The sequence below is a fragment of the Schistocerca americana genome, chromosome 2 (genome assembly GCF_021461395.2).
Source record: "Schistocerca americana isolate TAMUIC-IGC-003095 chromosome 2, iqSchAmer2.1, whole genome shotgun sequence".
Classification (NCBI taxonomy): Eukaryota; Metazoa; Arthropoda; class Insecta; order Orthoptera; family Acrididae; genus Schistocerca; species Schistocerca americana.
Genome location: NC_060120.1, coordinates 116,748,520 through 116,771,630, shown reverse-complemented (window position 1 = coordinate 116,771,630; position 23,111 = coordinate 116,748,520). Strand labels below are relative to the sequence as shown.

At 46.9% G+C, this 23,111-nt stretch overlaps 1 pseudogene; it reads right to left on the bottom strand.

The window, feature by feature from the left end:
- Window positions 1-4,007: 4,007 nt before the first annotated feature.
- Window positions 4,008-4,125, bottom strand: LOC124597525 (annotated as a pseudogene).
- Between the last annotated feature and the right edge of the window lie 18,986 nt (window positions 4,126-23,111).

Here is a 23,111-nt window from a genome sequence, read left to right as displayed (position 1 = left end):
ATCGACGTCAGAGATATAGGTCTATAGTTTTGCGCATCTGCTCGACGACCCTTCTTGAAGACTGGGACTACCTGTGCTCTTTTCCAATCATTTGGAACTCTCCGTTCCTCTAGAGACTTGCGGTACACGGCTGTTAGAAGGGGGGCAAGTTCTTTCGCGTACTCTGTGTAGAATCGAATTGGTATCCCGTCAGGTCCAGTGGACTTTCCTCTGTTGAGTGATTCCAGTTGCTTTTCTATTCCTTGGACACTTATTTCGATGTCAGCCATTTTTTCGTTTGTGCGAGGATTTAGAGAAGGAACTGCAGTGCGGTCTTCCTCTGTGAAACAGCTTTGGAAAAAGGTGTTTAGTATTTCAGCTTTACGCGTGTCATCCTCTGTTTCAATGCCATCATCATCCCGGAGTTCTGGATAAAACATATCGGTTGGACTCTGGACGACTGGGAAAACCGTGGCCTGCTCACATGAGTCCCGATTTCAATCGGTAAGAACTGATGGTAAGGTGCTCCATAATGGTGTGGGCTGTGTTTACATGGAATAGACTGCGTCCTCTGATCCAACTGAACCGATCATTGACTGGAAATGGCAATGTTTGGCTACTTCGAGTCTATTTGGAGCCATTCATGGACGTCGTGTTCCCAAATAACGACGGAACTTTTATGGATGACGATTCGCCATGTTATCCGACCACAGTTATTCGTGACTGGTTTGAAGAACATTCTGCCGACTCAGATCGTCCGACATTAATCCCATCGAACACTTATGGGAGATAATTGAGAAGTTAGTTCGTGCACAAAATGCTGCACGTGCAATACTCTCGCAATTATGGACGATTGCAGAGGCAGCATGGCTCAATATTTCTGCAGGGCGCTACCAATGTCTTATTTAGTCCAGGCCACTTCGAGATGCTACACTACACCGGGGAAAAGGAAGTCTGACGCGATATTAGGAAGTTTAGCATGACTTTCGTCACTACAGAGTACACACCATAGATGTAGAAGTATGCCTTCCTGCACCACCGTGGTTTTTGGCACAACGAAAGACATAACGTCTTGTGTAAATGCATGTGTCCGCCATTATGTTCAACATGCTGCTTATCAATTTTTTCGACTGTAAGGAGTGTTATTCAAACCAAACGTGTTTCACTTCATCTGAAAGCATCGTCAGTGGACAGTTTTTTAACCACTTAACATTATTGCATGCGTCCTCTGGTCCATATCCCTCAGATTCTCAACGCCCTGCGCTGTAATAGTCTTAAAAGCTAAAAGGCATCATGTATAGTTTCATGTGGTCGTTGCAAATAAAAAAAGAAACAGAACAGCTTGAACGACTAGAGATAGGACGTCCATATTCACAGGACATAAATTAGTGTGTTCTTCAGAAATGATAAGCATTTCAGTCACCTCGGTTCAGAATATATACTGTTGCCTTGTAGACACGGGGTCTGACATAGGCCCTGATAACTTGTTCCGTGCATGATGGCATCGGCGGTTATAAGGCGCGAATATTGTCCTGTGCTGTAGCCATCCATGCTCCATTTACTGATTCCAAAGTTCATTTTTGATGGTTGGTATTGGATCACAGCGCTGCACCCGTCGTTTAACTATATGCCACAGGTTTTCAATTGGCAACAAGTCTAGTGATCTGGCGGGCCAGGGCAAAAGGCTGCCGTCCAGTGACTTCAAGAAGGCAGGTGATCGTGCAGCAACGTGTAGTCGTGCATTGTCTTGCTGATAAATGTCGTCTGTGGTGTTGTGCACATAGCTATAGGGCCCTGGACACCCAACAACTGTGATTTACCACACATGATAAAGGAAAAATTGTTCAAATGGCTCAAAGCACTATGGGACTTATCATCTGATGTCATCAGTCCCCTAGACTTAGAGCTACTTAAACCTAACTAACCTAAGGACGTCACACACATCTATGCAGGATTCGAACCTGCGACCGTATCAGCAGCGCGGTTCCGGACTGAAGCGCCCAGAACCGCTCGGCCACAGCGGCCGGCCCTCATAAAGGAAATTGGAAATTTGTGGTAAGTTCCGTGGGACCAAACTGCTGAGGTCATCGGTCCCTAGGCTTACGCACTACTTAATCTAACTTAAACACCCATGCCGGAGGGAGGACTCGAACCTCCGACGGGGGAGAGCCGCGCGAACCGTGACAAGACGCCCTAGACGCACGGTTACCCCGCGCGGCACATCATAAAGCCTTCAGTTGCCGCTGTATGTGTTGTGCGAATGCAGTCACTGTGATGCCGCTCCTCCTGTCTGCGGCGAGCCAAAATGAGGCCATCATTTTCAAACAAAACCTCGATTCCTCCGAAAGCACTATCCGATGCCATTCCTGTCCCCAGTGACATCGTTCTGCCGTCCAGTATGTTTCTGCGAATTCCTCAAAGGTAGGCGGAGAAGTGGACGACGCACACGTAACCCACGCCGCAATAAACGGCAACGGACTGTCACCGCTAATAGTGTACGATGTGCTCCACTGTTGGGCCAGAGCCGAGGAGGACACAGATTTGTTCTGCAATGCCTTTGGATGAGGTGTCGATCTTCTTGGGTGATGGTCTGGATGTTGCGACCTGACCTATCTCGTCGTGTTATACGGCCTTCCGCGAATCATTCTGGACACACCCGCTGCACTGCTGAAACACTTCGTCCCACATGATCAGCAGTTTCCCGTATGGATGCATCACTTTCTCTTGTGCCAATGATGCGCCCTCTTTCAAACTCATTGATTTGACGGTACGGCTCGTGCATCCCTCTGTGAGGCGTCCTGCAGGTATGATCAAGTCACACCGATACATCACCTTTGGTTTGCAGCGACAACGAGAGCCACAGGCACATTTTACCGGTAGGCGGTGTTGCGCCGCGATATCGATGTTGATCTTGAATCCACGGGCCTACGTGGTTCAAATGCTAATCACTTCTGCACAACACAATGTACATGTCCCGTGAGCAAAAACGACCCATCTGTAGTCGTTCAAGGAGTTCTGTTTTTTCTGAAGGTGAGTATGGAAAACTCCTCTGGACTTTTGTGGCTGTGACTGTTTGCGGTGGCTCATCGCTGTAGTCTGCACTTTTTTATGTTGAGAGTCGATTGTCACTCTTTGCACTAAGCGTTAATAATCTCCTGGTTTTCCTTCATTTGTCCACAATATCGTGGCATTGAGACTTCTCAATACGCAGCATTAGCAACAGCATCTGCGAACGCCTACCGGAGTTCCTGGTGTTTCTCACCTGCTCCTTCATACGTACTGTCGACAGCGAGCCTTGCAAAACTCCCTCGGAATATTCCCGAAGCTACTTTCACACTTCTACGATTTCATCCTATTAAGAACAACGTACTGAGTTCTGCCTGCTAGGAAGTATTCAATCCAGTTGCGAAGCTTTCCAGTGTTTATTTTTTGGTGTATTGTTCACTAGGCGATGGTTCGATGCTATATCAAAAGCAAGAAATCGAGGATTACGGCATCAACCTGGGCAAGTCTCTACAGCGCCTTTCAGAACTCAGGGACCATTAGAGCGAGTTGAATATCACGAGGCACAGTGCATTACAATTAACTCATCTCACAATTTTCCCACCATCCGTTTAACATTACCTAATGTAAAGCTTTATATACCTGAAGACGGTAAAATTCAAAGACTGATACTAGTTATACAGCTGAGTGATTGTACATCATGAAATTCAGAAAATATGATACACATGTTGATCGACAACGACGAAATGAGTTTTACAAGGTCGCTATTTGAAGAGTCTCCTCCTACAGTGGAGCTTTTGGCCTCAAAAATGCTCATAATAAGCACTCAATCTTCAGGCCACAAGTGGCCCATCGGGAACATCCGACCGCCGTGTCATCCTCGAGCTGAGTATGCGGATAGGAGGGGCATATGGTCAGCACACCGCTCTCCCGGTCGTTGTGATGGTTTTCTTTGACCGGAGCCGCTATTGTTCTGTCGAGTAGCTCTTCAATTGGCATCACGAGACTGAGTGCACCCCGAAAAATGGCAACAGCTCATGGTGACCCGGATGATCGCCCATCCAAGTGCCGGCCACGCCCGACAGCGCTTAACTTCGGTGATCTGACGGGAACCGGTGTATCCACTGCGGCAAGACCGTTGCCAAAAATGCTCATAATACTCGAGCATAAAATATAATCCATAAATCAAAAATAAACTGATGTCAGAGATATATGCATATAATTATACGAATCTATCCTACGATTCTTCTTGAAAATGGAAATGACCTGCGCCTTTTTCTCCAGTCGCTTGGAACACTTCATTGTTCCATCGACTACAATCAGAGGACAGAAAGTTCTTCCTCGTAAACTCCATAGAACCGTACAGCTGTCTTATCATCTCCAATTCCCTTTGTTCTGTCAAGTGATTTTTATTAATTTTTTTAATCCGTGATGTAAGTGTATATCAGTCTATCTCATTTCGGCGTTCGTGAGGCGACTATAATGACGAATTATATATTAGGAACATTCTAGTGAAACTATCTCGCAAGACAGATACCAGTGTACCTTATCTGTATTATCCTTTTGTTGCTGGTATGATGTCTGAGGGACTGTGCGTATGACGCTGAAAGAACATCCATATCCAGGGGCAAGGGGGGGGGGGGCTGCGCCCCACCCCGTCCTACCCTCCTAGCTCTCAGAGAAAGCAAAAACTATAGTGTAGTCAGGTGTTTTTTCCAAGAAAATTATTTAAAAGTTTGTATTACGCAGAATTCAACGGAATCGTATTGGCACCCTCGCCTGGAGCCGTGAATTTACTTAAGACCAAGGATTCATTGACATTCCACATTTTCATCTCCCAGAGAGGAATGTACACTATGTGATCAAAAGTATCCGGACACTTGGCTGAAAATGACTTACAAGAGCTTGGCTCCCTCCATCGGTAACGCTGGAATTCAGTATGGTGTTGGCCCAACATTAGCCTTGATGACAGCTTCCACTCTCGCAGGCATAAGTTCAATCAGGTGTTGGAAAGTTTCTTGGGGAATGGCAGCCCATCCTTCACGGAGTGCTGCATTAAGGAGAGGTATCGATGTCGGTCTGTGAGGCCTGACACGAAGTCGGCGTTCCAAAACATCTCAAAGGTGTTCTATAGGATTTAGGTCAGGACTCTGTGCAGGCCAGCCCATTATAGGGATGTTGTTGTCGTGTAATCACTCCGTCACAGACCTTGCATTATGAGCAGGTTCTCGATCGTGTTGAAAGACCCAGTCGCCATCCCAGAATTGCTCTTCAACAGTGGGAAGCAAGAAGGTGCTTAAAACATCAATGTAGGTCTGTGCTGTGATAGTGCCACGTAAAGCAACAAGGGGTGCATGCCCCCTCCATGAAAAACACGACCACACCATAACACCACCGCCTCCGTATTTTAGCGTTGGCACTACACAGGCTGACAGATGACGTTCACCGGGCATTCGCCATGCCCACACCCTGCCATCGGATCACCACATTGTGTACCGTGATTCGTCATTCCACACAACGTTTTTCCATCGTTTTCCAATCGTCCAATGGTTACGGTCCTTACACCAAGCGAAGCGACGTTTGGCATTTACCGGCGTGATGTGTGGCTTACGAGCAGCCGCTCGACCATGAAATCCAAGTTTTCTCACCTCCCATCTAACTGTCATAGTAATTGCAGTGGATCCTGATGCAGTTAGGAATTTCTGTGTGATGGTCTGGATAGATGTCTGCCTATTACACATTACGACGCTCTTCAATTGTCGGCGGTGGCTCTGAGCACTATGGGACTTTACTGCTACGGTCATCAGTCCCCTAGAACTTAGAACTACTTAAACCTAACTAACCTAAGGACAGCACACAACACCCAGCCATCACGAGGCAGAGAAAATCCCTGACCCCGCCGGGAATCGAACCCGGGAACCCGGGCGTGGGAAGCGAGAACGCTACCGCACGACCACGAGATGCGGGCAATTGTCGGCGGTCTCTGTCAGTCAACAGACGAGGTCGGCCTGTACGTTTTTGTGCCGTACGTGTACCTTCACGTTTCCACTTCACTGTCACATCGGAAACAGTGGACCTAGGGGTGTTTAGGAGTGTGGAAATCTCACGTACAGAAGTGTGACACAAGTGACACCCAATCACCTGACCACGTCCGAAGTCCGTGAGTTCCGCGGAGCGCTCCATTCTGCTCTCTCACGATGTCTAATGACTACTGAGGTCGCTTATATGGAGTACCTGGCAGTAGGTGGCAGCACATGTAAAACGTATGTTTTTGGGGGTGTCCGGATACTTTTCTATCACATAGTATATGTCTCGTTGCCTGCTTCTGAGCTTGTTGTTAGCCTAATTTTATCTTTCAGGTAGTGATACGTTAAATTAAGAGACTGTAGAATAGTATCAGATTCTCTCCTGGTATCTGCCAATTGAGACGTTTCATTAATTACCTCGCGAGGCACACAGGTCTGATCATGCCAACGCATCTGACTAGCTACTCACTACCGTAAAACACAAATATAGAGCAATAACGACTTAGGCGCATGTTTCGTGGCATTCCACTGGTCCTATTGTTATTCTTCGAGTTTGTATTAGATGAACAATACCATTCTATGGTCGAGCTGTTTCTTTCTGACAAGGATGTCTCTCTCATCGTACGAGGACAGTAGCCCAACTAAAATTTCTATCCGTTTTAGATGTGGCTTAACTAACATCTGGAATGTTCATAAACTTAAACAGCCCTACCCAACACCTGTATCAGGTCTTGAAGCACACAAACTGGTCTGAATTTTCTTTCTCGTATCGCTGATGGAGCTAAACGATGCACGAAATAGCGAATAATGCAAATACACGCTGCAAAGAAAACAAATCGCGTTTGTACTACATGCATATAGCGATCCTACGCTATATCATTAATATTTATACAGCTGCTTTCCTTATTCGATAGCTAAACGCAATTACATTTAATTTTAGATGCTAATGTTTTATGAATCTCGGGTTACAATCACATTTAGCCCATTTACCAAAGAAAAAACACAAAACAGGCATATTTTTTCAGAAATTGTTATTTTATTTACAGGACCATTTTCGACATCTCATTAACGCCATCTACAGGCCCCTATGAACTCCACGTATGGAGTATTAGATACACCAAGGAATGTATAATCGGAGCTATCGGTACCTGGATTCCGTGAATTTTTTGTTGAGCGTGTCCTTCGAAGGAGTTGACAATTCTTGTCAAAGTCTTTCGAGGTACACACTCCACAATTCACGGAATCCAGGTATTGATGGCTCCGGTTACGCATACATCGATGTACCTGATTCTCTGCATACGGAGAATGTAGAGACGCCGAAACTGGTCGTGTGAACAAAATAACAACTTCTGAAAACATACTCCTGTCTGGTGATTTTTCTTTGGTAAATATCTGACCGACCACTATGCAGTGTCCACGATGGATCATCAGGGACCATTAGTCTATTCTTGATTTAGGGTAGTGACATAACAATAACTTCTCATTCCAAATTAATCTCCCTGTTATCGTTGAGAAATACGACGCAATTAGCTGACGTTGAGCTTTCATAAAATGAGCGAGCGAAGTTTCAACCTCATGTTCACCACGAAGAAATGCCGTACAGCTCGTGTGCTCTACTAATTATCGAATATCACGCAACGCTAGCTCACAATTTTCTAACTTTTGGGTTAGCCGCTGTTTTTCTTATCTTGCCTATTGTTTTCCACGGTTCTACGGAAGACTGTTTTTCGCCCAGAAAAAGGCGAGTCATAGATCTGAGCCGACCGCGGTGGCCGAGCGGTTCTAGGCGCTTCAGTCCGGAACCGCGCGACTGCTACGGTCGCAGGTTCGAATCCTGCCTTGGGCATGGATGTGTGTGATGTCCTTAGGTTAGTTAGGTTTAAGTAGTTCTAAGTTCTAGGGGACAGATGACCTCAGATGTTAAGTCCCATAGTGCTCAGAGCCATTTGAACCATTCGTAGATCTTAACTTTACTATATTTAGGAATACGCCTGTCATTTGTCAATATTTCCTGTCATCATGCTCGTGATCTCATACTGACTCATTTTCTTTGAGGTTATTAGAGTTTGCTGTGCGGAGTTACAGCAGTTTTGTGAACGTTGGTCAAATAAAAGTATATCATTTAATGGCGAACGACGCAATAATTATACATTTATAAAAAAATGAGATTTCTGAGAACGATGGCTTAGCTCTACATGGCAACTGAAGACACTGTTGATAGATTAATCCAGTCCCTCGCCTAATACACCACGATCAATAAACACAACCTACCGTACGAAGTTTTCGCGAGTACCGAAAGAAAATAAGGGAAGTCTCACCAAACGGCAGGAACATAAAATAACTAATTTCTTATAAGGGCTACACAGTTTGTACAAAGTAAATATGACTTGTTTCAAAATTCGAATACTTTTGCTGCGGTAGCAAAATTATAGACTACGTGATATTAGAAACAGACTCTTTGTCCTCTCTCCTACACGCTTTCATTTTTCAGCACAGGACGCAAGTTCTTCAAGTCTTCTCTTCCACGAAAAGTTCTAAGTCTCAATAAGATGCGCGTAACTAACGAAATGCTCAAAGACCACGGCGACTGTGAAACCGAAAAGTTACCGATTATTTTCTAATAGTACCAGCAAATAATATGATAACCCCTTTGTGCAATTTATTTCTTCCATAAACAAAAATCAAGGAAAGATGGAAGATTTGGTTTAACGTGTGGTCGACATCGAGGTTATTAGGGACAGAGCACAAGTTCGGATTCTGTCAATGATGGGGGATGAAATCGGTCGCGCCCTTTCAAAGGAACCATCTGGCATTTGCCTGGAGAGAATTAGGGAAATCACGGAAAACCTAAATCTGAATGGCCGGACGCGGGTTTGAGCCGTCGTCATCCCGAATGCGAGTTCAGTGCACCAACTGGTGCGCCACCTCGCTCGATATAAACAGAAATGCGTCGGTAACATTGTAGTCTTACTGATCTCCAAGTGTGAAATGAATTAAAGTGGTATCCGTCGCTTGTCATGCTTTGTCTTCTCCAGTAATCGGCTGTGAGTCTCCTACCTCATGGTCATCAGACTAAACTGTTACAGCAACTTGTGTCATGTATATCGATTCTCTAACTCTGTAGTTTTGGAAGAAAGTATATTTTCATTTTGGTGCTTCCGAACGAATTCGACTCAATTCAGACTGCGTCAGACCGATGTTCTGGAGGAAACTGCAATCAATTTATTTGTATACGATGCAGGAAGAGAATTATGGACAAATGCAAAAGTCAAAATCCCTAAATACTGCTGTAATCTACACTCCTGGAAATGGAAAAAAGAACACATTGACACCGGTGTGTCAGACCCACCATACTTGATCCGGACACTGCGAGAGGGCTGTACAAGCAATGATCACACGCACGGCACAGCGGACACACCAGGAACCGCGGTGTTGGCCGTCGAATGGCGCTAGCTGCGCAGCATTTGTGCACCGCCGCCGTCAGTGTCAGCCAGTTTGCCGTGGCATACGGAGCTCCATCGCAGTCTTTAACACTGGTAGCATGCCGCGACAGCGTGGACGTGAACCGCATGTGCAGTTGACGGACTTTGAGCGAGGGCGTATAGTGGGCATGCGGGAGGCCAGGTGGACGTACCGCCGAATTGCTCAACACGTGGGGCGTGAGGTCTCCACAGTACATCGATGTTGTCGCCAGTGGTCGGCGGAAGGTGCACGTGCCCGTCGACCTGGGACCGGACCGCAGCGACGCACGGATGCACGCCAAGACCGTAGGATCCTACGCAGTGCTGTAGGGGACCGCACCGCCACTTCCCAGCAAATTAGGGACACTGTTGCTCCTGGGGTATCGGCGAGGACCATTCCCAACCGTCTCCATGAAGCTGGGCTACGGTCCCGCACACCGTTAGGCCGTCTTCCGCTCACGCCCCAACATCGTGCAGCCCGCCTCCAGTGGTGTCGCGACAGGCGTGAATGGAGGGACGAATGGAGACGTGTCGTCTTCAGCGATGAGAGTCGCTTCTGCCTTGGTGCCAATGATGGTCGTATGCGTGTTTGGCGCCGTGCAGGTGAGCGCCACAATCAGGACTGCATACGACCGAGGCACACAGGGCCAACACCCGGCATCATGGTGTGGGGAGCGATCTCCTACACTGGCCGTACACCACTGGTGATCGTCGAGGGGACACTGAATAGTGCACGGTACATCCAAACCGTCATCGAACCCATCGTTCTACCATTCCTAGACCGGCAAGGGAACTTGCTGTTCCAACAGGACAATGCACGTCCGCATGTATCCCGTGCCACCCAACGTGCTCTAGAAGGTGTAAGTCAACTACCCTGGCCAGCAAGATCTCCGGATCTGTCCCCCATTGAGCATGTTTGGGACTGGATGAAGCATCGTCTCACGCGGTCTGCACGTCCAGCACGAACGCTGGTCCAACTGAGGCGCCAGGTGGAAATGGCATGGCAAGCCGTTCCACAGGACTACATCCAGCATCTCTACGATCGTCTCCATGGGAGAATAGCAGCCTGCATTGCTGCGAAAGGTGGATATACACTGTACTAGTGCCGACATTGTGCATGCTCTGTTGCCTGTGTCTATGTGCCTGTGGTTCTGTCAGTGTGATCATGTGATGTATCTGACCCCAGGAATGTGTCAATAAAGTTTCCCCTTCTTGGGACAATGAATTCACGGTGTTCTTATTTCAATTTCCAGGAGTGTAGTTCACAAGTTACAAATTAATACCCATTACACTGAACATGGAATAAGTATGATTCCTATCTGAGTCGTAAGTAACGTGACGTCGAAGGTTTGCACGCTTTGTTTGGGACCAGTACGGACATCATTTCCGACGCGGATGGTAGCTGGTTCTCCTTCAAACGGCGTAGGTAGTTAATGACAGACTATCCTCCCATAAGAGACCATACTTCCGCGCACTCAAGACTGCTATACAAGGCGGTAAACCTTGGACACTGGCAGTAGATGCCATTTCCTTCGCCGTGAAAGGAAAACTGAGGCCAATTTAGAGCTTAATGCGCCGTCTAAATGGAAATTTGTAAAGTATGAACGCACTTGCCCAACGTCTTTCGACTTATGTGGTTTATAGACATAGCGAAAAATCTGCTCTGTTGTCCACCAAAATTGCAACACCATTAATGTGACATGCAATAATCCTCAAATTGAAATGAAGGCCACTCCATGCTTGAATATGTAGTAGTTAGCGTTTCAGCTAAATCACGTAAAGTAGGAGTAATAGCATCTGCGTCGTGTGTGTAGAGGAAGATTCTAGACTGTATTTCTCATTCACAAATTAAATTTGGATGTTGTTTGTTTGTGAAAAGATCGTGTTAAGGCTTCAGTTCACAGTTCTGCGTTATTATGTTGATGAGAATCCCAGAACTGCCACTTGAACATGGAATCAATGGCCTCAGGAGGACTGTACTCAACGCCAAGCAGGCTCTCAGCGGCCCCACGTGACTAGCGCCTGAGAGTGAGAGACACATACTGTTCAGTTGGTCGTGCACTGTCGTACAGGCATGCCACGTACCTTGAGTTTGGAAATGGGCTTTGTTTGCACCAAGACGAGTGTATCCACACGGCAGTGAGGCAACATCTGGAGCACCACGCACTGGCACCATGCACTGGTGCTGCTTCCCTAGATGCGGCGCCACAGAGGGGCACGCCGACAGCTGTGCGCCCAAATACGACACTGTACACGGAAGTGGTACGAGTCGTCTCCCCAGATAACTTCTGATTCTATGAACAACATCAAGACGGACCCTTGCGTGGAGGCTCCGAGGAGAATGAACATCGCCAGACAGCATTTGTCACTTTCATACGGCCCCATCGCCTGTGTGATGGTATGGGGTGCCACTGGTTACACACCAGGATCAACTCTACTTAGCACAGCCGGTAATTTCGATAACAAGCGTTACATTTCGGAAGTTTTAAGGCCGGCACTGTGCCTCATCTATGAGGTACCCATGAAGCTGGCGTGTCTACAGGGTAATGCTAGTTCGAATGCTGCCCATGCTGCTGATAGTGAGGAAGTGCGACTGTACCCCGATTAATATGTTCAGATCTCTCGCCATCTGAAATCATTTGGTCACTGATTGCCGAAAGACTGGCACATCGCCACTCGCCAGCCACGACGATTGGTGAACTCCAGCGCAGAGTTGAAACAGCTTAGAATGAACTATCCTTATCTGTGAATCAAACTTAGTTCAACTTGATGCCCAGCTGGGGTGGAACCATTTTACCGCCAGCAATATGTACTAAATTCGCAGCCTGTGTACTCTCAAATCACCTAATCACCTACATATTTACACTCAAAGACAAAAAAACGACGCACCACGAATAAATTATCCAAATGAGGTAGAAAATGATAGAAGTAATGTATGTGTGCTGACAAACAAATGATTACAACTTCACGAAAATTGTATGATACGAGGGCTGGAACTTTAATAGTTTGCAACTATTTATTTACAGCTCGTGCAAAATAGATACGTGTTTCAAAGTTTTACTGACCTCCAAAGTAGCCACCAGCATTGTGTATAGCCCGTTGCCAGCGATGTGGGAGTCGTAGGATACACTTAGCGGTGCTAGTTGTGTTGACAGTTCGAGCGGCGCGGTCTATTGCCCGACGAATTTGTAGCAGTTCTGAAGCGAATGCCTTGAAGTGTTTCCTTCAGTTTATAAATCGAGTTGAACTCACGAGGGCTTAAGTCAAGGGAGTGCAGAAGGTGGTATAGAACTTAGCAGCCCCATCAGTCAAACAAATCAGTAACAGCTTGCACTGTACGTGCTTGAGCATTGTCCTGCAAAATCATGGTCAGGTCCTGCAGTGAGTGTCACCACTTCTGTCTCTACACTGTTCATTTTTGGAACACAACCTTCGTCCAGCTGTACAGGTTCTGACAGATTGAGTACGGGAGTCCTTTATTTTCAATAAAAGGAAAGGGATTTTTTTTTTTTTAAATGCGTGAGCTATGGATGGCAATGGATCTTCACAAAGCCGTGCACGGGCCCTGGGTTGGCGACACATCAGTTTTTTCCAGTATGTGCCGCTATCCCACGGCTTGTTCACGAGCTCGACGAAAAACAACCTTTCAGTTGACGGGGTGACGCTTAGGGAAGCGTCGCTTGCCTAGTCAGAGCTCCTACAGCAGCCAATCAGAAAGGTCCAGGAGATCACGTGTGAGCGCCCACCGCTCCGAGCTGCGCGAACGAAGCGTGTGGATCGCTCTCTTTTACTGACGGGCCCCCGACGAGATCAGACGCATTGGCCGGTTGCCTCCGTGCACTTTTCGAGCCCCGGCTCAATCTGTTTGCGCCTTAGGACCGCTAAACTCACGTAATGTACCCCGGCTAGGTCAATCAGTAAATGTTTTCTCGATAAACGGGAGGCAGTTTGCCGACCGGAGTTGAAAAATTAACACTTGTTCCTTTTTAGACCCCACTTCCACCTCAGCCACATCCTGACATGCACGCAGCTTAGATACAGAAGTGATGACACTTTCTGCAGGACCTGACCGTCATTTTGCAGGACAATGCTCAAGAGCGTACAGTGAAAGCTGTTATTCATTTGTTTGACAGATGGGCCTGCTAAGTGTCATTCCACCTACTGCATTCCTTGACAAGCCCTCGTGAGTTGAACTCGATTTCTAAACTGAAGGAAACATTTCAAGGCATTCTCTTCAGACTGCTACAAATTCGTCAGGCAATAGACCGCGCCGCTCGAGCTGTCAACACAACTGCAACTGCTAAGAGTATCCTACGACTTCCACACTGCTTTCAACGGGTTATACACAATGCTGGTGACTACTTTGAAGCTCAGTGGAACTTTGAAACACGTATCTATTTTGTACGAGCCGTAAATAAATAGTTGCCACTATTAAAGTAAACACTGGTAGAAAGTTTCATATAAATACAATATAACATAAACAACATTAATGAAAGTGTTTATCCAGATACGTGGACTCTACTAGCAGTAGGAGAAAACTTACCCTTCGTGGCTGTGAGATATAATTTGTTTGAAATTCAGATTCCCATGTCAACATGTTGCGTACAAAACAGTCAAAACAATGCGAACGCAGGCGTAAGTAAAACGCAGCGTCGAACCTTTCTAGGATCCCCAACAGGGTACTCCTGTTACATTTGTGACACATAACAAAAGTGTTTCTTTTTATCTGTTCTGCACACTAAAATTTTGCATATGTAATTTCTTTATGCCATGTATATCTACCCCACGACGTGGTCTAGAGCGTCTTGTCGCGGTTCGCGCGGGATTCCCCTCCCCCCCCCCCCCCCCCCCTCCTCACCGGAGGTTCAAGTCCTCCCTCGGGCATGGGTGTGTGTGTGTTGTCCTTAGCGTAAGTTAGGTTAAGTTAGATTAATAAGTGTGTACGCCTAGGGACCGATGACCTCAGCAGATTGGTCCCATAGTTCTTACCACAAATTTCCAAATTTTCCATCCATTGCGTCTGAAATCTTAGCATTTGATAACTTGTACATCCTAACTGTCAAGTCTCGTCCTCTCTATTCGATGTTCACCATCTCCTCACTACCTCCACCATACCCGCAGACCAAAACAACTCGCATAACTACCATCACATAATTTATGCCAAGCCCACTGTTGGGTTTATTTGAAATAACGGATAAATCCATAAAAATTATGAATATGGATGTACATATGTATGTTCCACGTCTCCTCCTAAGCCACAGGACAGATTACAACCAAACTTGGTACACTGTCTACGAAGAATCACTATGGGAGTAAGAACACCCTACTATCAAAGAGGTGGGGTTGAAAAAGCGGGTTAGCCCACAACCCAAGCATACCTGTACTTTACTCAGCCAGTATTCGAGAATGAGAACACTTAAAACTTGGAACAAACTTTACACATAATTTCAAACCTTTACAAAACTTTTTTCACGCTAACGACCTCCGCAAAATGATGAATGAAAAAAATTATCTCTTGCTACGTTTTCGTTGTTCATGCAGCAAAACTGCCACATGAAGTAAGACGTTTTAATTTATTACTTCTTTACTATTAACTATATTCGTGACACATTTTTCGGACCGTATTCACGTATACCACAGAATGTACCAGAAAAATTACACCATTCTGTAACACTTATCTTATGAGATGTGACGTCATAAGCATTGAGATGGTCAAAAAACTGCTCCATTGTGTAAAAAGTTTAAATTTATTACTTCTTTTCTACTAACTCTGTTCGCAACACTTTTCGCAGATAGCAGCCACATACGTCGCTGAATGTACCTCCAAAATAACATCATTGTACAGATACGACGTCATAAAAGTGGAATGACCATATAAAACAGATAGTGGGAAAAGCAGACACCAGACCCAGATTCATCGGAAGAATCTTAAGGAAATGTAACTCGTCCACGAAAGAAGTAGCTTATAAGGCGCTTGTTCGTCCTTTTCTTGAGTACTGTTCATCTATCTGGGATCCCTATCAGGTAGGACTGATAGAGGAGATAGAGAAGATCCAACGAAGAGCGGCGCGCTTCATCACGGGATCGTTTAGCTGGCGAGAGAGCGTTACGGAGATGCTAAACAATCTCCACTGGCAGACGTTACAAGAGAGGTTTGTGTATCAAGGAGAGATTTACTATTGACATTTCGGGACAGCACTTTTCAGGAGGAGTCGGACAACATTTTACTTCCCCCCACATACATTTTGCGTATTGACCACAAGGAGAAAATTCGAAAAATTAGAGCCAATACAGAGGCTTACAGACTATCATTCTTCCCACGCACTATTCGCGAGTGGAACAGGGCTGGAGGGATCAGATAGTGGTACCGAAAGTACCCTCCGCCACACACCATTAGGTGGCTTGCGGAGTGTGATGTAGATATAGAAGAGCTGCATGAAAATAGAACGTTAGGGCGAAATTCGCTAGACATACATGTGAAATATGTTAAATATGTTTGAAATATATTTTACATGTGTGTGTGCAGGCAAATCCACAGGTAGAAAAGCTCATTCTAAACCCCTCGAACGATTTCAGTCAAATTTAGTACACATACCTTAGCTACAGTCTGGAAAGAATATACTGTAGGGGTAAGAACCACCGGCCTCCTATTGGGGTAAGTGTGATAGCGCAGAGAGAGAAGGGAGGATGAGGAAATGGACAGACAATGAGGAGGAAAAGGAGATAGGTAGATAGGAGGAGGAAGAGAAGGACAGAGTTAGAAGACATGGACAGAGAAAGGGAAGAGGAGGATATAGACAGAGAGAGAGGGCAGAGGAGGAAATCACTACAGAAAGGAAAGGAGACAAGATGAACAGGGAGGGGGGGGGGGGGGAGATGAACAGACACAGGGAGAGATGGAGATTGATGAAAGAGGGAGGAGGTGGAATAAGAGGGGAAGGAGGAAATGGGCAGAGTAGGAAGGAGCAGTTGGGCAGAGGGGAGAGGAGAGGAGCAGATTGACAGACAGAAAGGGAGAGATGTGGGCAGAGAGGGAGGCAAGAGGAGATGGAAGAGAGTGGGGGGTGGAGGATGTGGGCAGTGGGAGTGGGTGGTGGAGATGAATAGAGAGAGGGGGTGGTGCAGATGGACAGAGAAAGGAGGAAGGAGGAGATGAACTAATAGAATATTGGAATTAAGACACACCCACACCACGCCAGTACTCAGCTAATAAGCAAATAAAAACAGTAAACATTCTCCATTATGGTTGGATGAGGAGGAAAACTGGAGAGTTGGTCTGATGTATTAACAGCTGCACCATCTCGTCTCATTTGCAACAAGTCACGTACTTCTTTTAGCAAATGTGGTCATACAGGCGGTGAACCATTCACTTAGAAGACATTCTAGAAGACTAGCTGTGGGTTGCGTAACCTGTCGCCAGCGCTCCAATCGGCAAAGAGATGGAGAGAAGATTAATAGTTGGCACCAGAGCAAGCGAGCCTATCAGGAGAAAGGCCAAAGACAGACTCGTAAGAATGCGCCACCAACACCGTCTCAACCGCCAGTATTTATATCGCCGCCGCGGACCGGAGGAAAAAGTCAGTCGCAGACAGAGTCAAGTCGTCATCGCAGCCCAGTCACTTGCAGTCGCAGACAGTCACAATCGAAATCAGAGTCTCAGTCTCAGGCAGCATATAGTGACTGGTGTAGTGTGCATAGTGGGCCTTGTACTTCACCAGCAGTGAGGCTAACGTGGACTATTACAGAAGAGCTTGTACCACAAAAACTTGCTTTAAGATAAGTAGCTCTCCGTCTACGTTAATAAAGAACCATGTTAGTACATGTGTGCTATTGTGTTATAAAAAGAGGATACAGGCCACCTCCTTGCTTCCCGTGGTACAAGCGTACAGTGACAAAGAGATAACACAAAACTAGCTGAGTACCCATCATTATCCGGGTATGTATTTATTTCAATCTTCTGTTAATCCACCTCCTCCTTCCTCTCCCTTCCCCTCCTCTCTTTCCATCCCCACCTCTTCCCTTTCTTTGTCTATTTCCTCCTCCCCTCTGCCTGTTCATCTCCTCCCCACGTCTCTGCCTACCTCTTGCTCCCCCTGTGTCTTTCCATCATCTCCTCTTCGCATTATCTGTCGATCTCCTCCTCTCCTCTCTCGCTGTACATTTCTGCCTCCCCTTTCTCAGTCCATCTCCTCTTTCTTCACCTCACTGTTTGCCTATCCCCTCGTCCTCCCTTCCGTCTCCACACTATCACACTCACCCCAACAGGAAGCTGGCTGTTCTTAACCCTACAGTATTCCTTTCCAGATTGTAATGTGCACCAGATTTGACTAAAATCGTTCCAGGGGCTTAGAATGAGCTTTTTTACCCGTGGATTTGCGCGTTTCAAAAAGAAAGAGCAGATTTCAAACATTTATTTCTCAAAAACTACAAATGATAGAAACACAATTCCAACGGTCCTTCACTCAATATGAGTACCAAATGTTACACAACAAATATCAAAACTGTACCTCAATATGAGCACCATTTGTTACACGACAAATATCAAACCGGTATCTCATTTCTTGCCACACACGACGCAACTGGTCTTTAGTTACCGAATTCACGGCCGCAACAATTCGATGTCGTACCTCTTGAAGAGTAGCGGGCATAGGTGGGACATAAACACAGTCCTTTATGTACCCCCACAAATAAAAATCGCAGGGAGTAAGGTCTGGTGACCTGGGAGGCCACAGACGATGACATTGATCTTGTGCTCCTGCTCTTCCAATCCACCGTCCTGGAATGGTGTTATTTAGGTACCGTCGTACAGGTTCAGAGAAGTGTGGTGGGGCGCCATCTTGCATGAAGATGAAGTGATTTGAATCTTCCTGAAGTTGAGGAAATAGCCAGTTTTCTAACATGTCCAGGTAAATGGTTCCTGTGATAGTTTTCTCCATGAAAAAGAAAGGTCCATAAACTTTGTTTACCGAAATTGCACAAAAGACGTTAACCTTTGGTGAGTCTCTTTCATGTTTAATAACGTCCCTCGGAGTTTCACTCGCCCAAATTCGTACGTTATGCCGATTAACTTTACCAGAAATGTGAAACGTTGATTCATCTGAAAAAATTAATCGTTCGGCAAAATTGTCCTCTTCCATGTCCTGTAGAATTGCAGTTGAAAATTCGAACCTTTTGTTGTGGTCGTCAGGACGCAATGCTTGCAATAACTGCAGTTTGTACGGCTTCATGTGCAGACGCTTACTCAGAACGCGCCATACCGTTGTTTTAGACATGTTTAGTTCGTGACTTGCCCGTGTCGTGGATTTTCTAGGGCTCCTTTCGTAAGCTGCACGGACACGCTCGACATTTTCATCCGATGTGCGTGGACGACCCGTGCTTTTTCGCTTGCAGATGCAACCATCTTCTACGAATCTGTGATGCCACTCATAAATTTGCTTATGACGAGGCGGCTGTTTGTTGAATTGACGGCGGAATGCACGTTGCACACCAACAATGGACTCTAACTTTGCAAATTGCAGCACACAAAATGATCGTTCCTGTGGTGTCGTCGCCATTTTCCTACAAACAAACGCCAGCGCCACTGCGGATTTGCATGGAACTTCTGCGCGGACCATTGAAAAACTTTGAACCTTTCTCTGACAAGAAACGTTTGAATTGTGTTTCTATCATTTGTAGTTTTTGAGAAATAAATGTTTGAAATCTGCTCTTTCTTTTTGAAACGCCCTGTATTTAACACATTTCACACGTGTTTGTGGACATACGAGTGTTTCACCTATGTGTCTAGCGAATTTCGCCTTGCTATTTCATTCTCACGCAGTTCAATGTTTACGTCATCGTATTGTATCTCCCGTACTGTACAATCGTATAACTTTTCGGGTATATTCAACGGCATATATGGATACTGTCAACGAAATATGTTGTGAAATGAGTCAGTAGCAAAGAAGTAATAAATTAAAACGTCATACATGATGCGCCTGCTTTTCATGCATCCTAGTGTTTGATGTCATATCTCCTGAACAATGTGTCTTACAGTGATATATTTTATATAGAACGGTACATGCGAAAATCGTCTGCGAAAAGTGTTGCGAATAGAGTTAGTAGCAATGAAGAAATGAATTTAAACATTACTCACGATGCCACAGTTTTTCATGCAACACAGTATTTACGACGTCATATCTCCTAAACTAAGTGTCGCAGAATGATATAATTTTTCTGGTACTTTAAGTGGTACATATGAGAACCGTTTGCAAAATGTATCACGAATACAGTTAGAACTAAAGACGTAATAAATTAAAACGTCACGCTTCACATGGCAGTTTTGCTGCATGAACAGCGAAAACTTAGCAAAGGATAAGCTTTCTTCATCATTCTATGGGAGTCGTTAGCGAGAAAAATTTCTTAAAGGTTTGAAATTACGTGTAAAGTGTGTTGCAAGTCCCTAAGTGCTCTCATTCTCAAGTAGTAGGTGATTCAAGCATGGATGCTCTCGTGTCGTGGGCTACACTGCACTTTCACTCTCATTCCTGTCATAGAGGGGTGTTTCTTGCGAAACATCATCGATATGGGGTTTCGGATCCGAAGGCCCATTCGTGTACCCTTGATGACTGCACTACACAAAGCTGTACGCCCCGTCTGGGCCCGTCAACTCTGACATTGAACTGTTGGTGACTGGAAACATGTTGCCTGGTCGGACGAGTCTCGTTTCAAATTGCATCGAGCGGATGGGCGTTTTGGGGTATGGAGACAACCTCATGAATCCATGGACCCTGCTTGTCAGCAGGGGACTGTTCAAGTTAGTAGAATCTCTCCAATGGTATGGGGGTGTGTGTGGTCGGAGTGATATGGGACCTGTGATACGTCTAGATACGACTCTGACAGATGACACGTTCGTAACCATCCTGTCTGATCACCTTAATCCATTTCATGTCCACTGTGCATTCCGAAGGACTTGGGCAATTCCAGCAGAACAATGCGACAGCCGACGCGTCCAGATTTGCTACTGAGTGGCTCTTCTGAGTTTAAACACCTCCGCTGGTCACCATACTCCCCAGACATGAACATTATTGGGCATATCTGGGATGCTTTGCAACGTGCTGTTCAGAAGAGATCTCCACCCCCCTCGCACTCTTAATGATTTATGGACAGCGCTGCAGGATTCATGGCGTCAGTTCCCTTCACCACTACATCAGAAATTAGTCGAGTCCATGCCGCGTCGTGCTGCGGTACAGTGCGTTCTCTCGGGGGCTCTACACGATATTAGGCAGGTCCACCAGTTTCTTTGGCTCTTCTATGTATTGAGCATCACGCGGCAACGTATTGGCTGAAAACGGGCATGTCAGATACAGAGACCTCTTAGGGAATGAAATACAGACCTTGAGAGACCCCAAAATCTGGAGAGTGAATTCATGACAAAGGAGTGAGACAACTATGAAAAGGCCCGTAGAGGCTATATGCGTCTTTTCCCAGCGTTAGGGAGCTACTGAGGGTCAAACACGCTAACCCCAGCTGGGCATGGTTCATTTTTAACAGGTCGTGTAAATCTGGTTCAGCAGGATGATTGTGCTTCCGGAGAGAGAGGAACCCCAGAATACATGCTTTCGTACTGTGACCGCTGCTCGCAGGAAAGACGACGCACACTCACACGACTGCGGCTCGCACCGTTACACCGTCGCTCGCGCACGCCTTTGTTCCAACCACAAGTTATGGCAGGACGCAAGGGCAACAAGTTAGCAGCCGCGCTGCATCTCTTCATCAACGCTTTGGGGAGCTCCCGCGGCCGCAGGCGACAACAGAAGGCGAAGCACAAGCAGCGATCACTGCAACGTGTGCAGTGCTACAAGTGCCAGCAGCTGGGGCAAGTGGCGGCTGTCTGCCGGAACGCAGTCGCGTGTTTGAAATGCGCGGCGGCACACGACACCCGTAACTGGCCCAAACCACGCGGAGCAGCCAGCAGATGCGCGAACTGCGGCGGTCCTCACGCCGCCAACTCGCGTAGCTGTAGCTACCGTCGGCAGTACACCACACCAAGTTCTGAGGTGCCTGCCGCCAAGTCGGCCGCACTGCCTCCCCGATCCGGCGAGGGGCGCGCCTCGTGCCGCGTCGAAGCGGCCACTGACCGAGCGCTGGCCGACTTACAAGCAGCCCTTGCGGCCGAAAGGGCCGCAACGAAGGACGAACTCGTGGCTGTCCACTGACAGCTTCAACAGCTGCGGGAGGAGCTGCGGCTTCTCAAGAAGGCGCCGTCTGTCCCTGCCCCCGTCGCCCCTGTGAGGCGGCCAGTGGGGTTAGACGCCGCCACTCAGACGTCCACCGACTGGCCTCCTGCAGCAATGCAGGCGGCGTCTCGCATGGAAGTCGACGTCGGGGACGCCTGCACTGTCTTCTCACCTGGAGACAGACGCAGAAGAAGAATCATCCGAGGAAGAGTTGCCGACCGCTTCTTCGCACGATGAAGGAGCGGAAACCGACGAAGGACTGCCCCTCCCGCTCCCAGACGAGCGGAGTGTGCAGCCCTTCCTGAAGAAGATCGCTGCGTCGCTGAAGGACGGGACGTACCCTCACGGGGACAACCCGTACCCCTTCGCGCCGGCGCACGCGAAATCGCCACTCCCTCACGAACCGTGCGACCTTCGCGCACACGCGTGGCATGTTGCGCGAGGCGGTGACGAGGAAGGAGCTCATATTGCTGAACAGCCGCCCCATCTTCACCCCTTCGGACTGGGACCACATCTACCAGGTCACAGAGAAGTGGGTGAAGGAAGAGTGGCGCTCCGGCAGGCGGCAGCCTGCCCCAGAAGACCTACCAGCAATCAACTACTTCGCTAGTTTAAACTCAGCGGGGTAGCCAGAGGCCCATTCCAACGAGAGGCCACATATGACATCAGAGCTGATAAAGGAGGAATAGCAGCACTGCTGCTTAGTCTCCCCCATCTCCGGACAGAGGATGTCCGTGATTTTAGCGAGACGAGACACTCACACGACGACATAAAACAGTCACTAAGCGTACTGATTTCTGTGGCTATTTCACGCAGTGTTGCTTGTCCGTTAGCACTGACAACTCCACGCAAACACTATTGCTCTTGGTCGTTAAGTGAAGGCCGTCGGCCGCTGTGTTGTCCTTAGTGGAAGGTGATGCCTGAAATTTGGCATACTCTTGACGCTATGGATGTCGGAATATTGAATTCCCTAACGATTTCCAAACTGAAATATCCCACTCGTCTAGCTCTAACCACCACTCCGCATTCAAGTTGTTGTTGTGGTCTTCAGTCCTGAGACTGGTTTGATGCAGCTCTCCATGCTACTCTATCCTGTGCAAGCTTCTTCATCTCCCAGTGCCTACTGCAGCCTACATCCTTCTGAATCTGCTTAGTGTATCCATCTCTTGGTCTCCCTCTACGATTTTTACCCTCCACGCTGCCCTCCAATACTAAATTGGTGATCCTTGAAGCCTCAGAACATGTCCTACCAACTGATCCCTTCTTCTAGTCAAGTTGTGCCACAAACTCCTCTTCTCCCCAATCCTATTCAGTACCTCCTCACTAGTCATGTGATCTACCCATCTAATCTTCAGCATTCTTCTGTAGCACCACATTTCGAAAGCTCCTATTCTCTTCTTGTCCAAACTATTTATCGTCTATGTTTC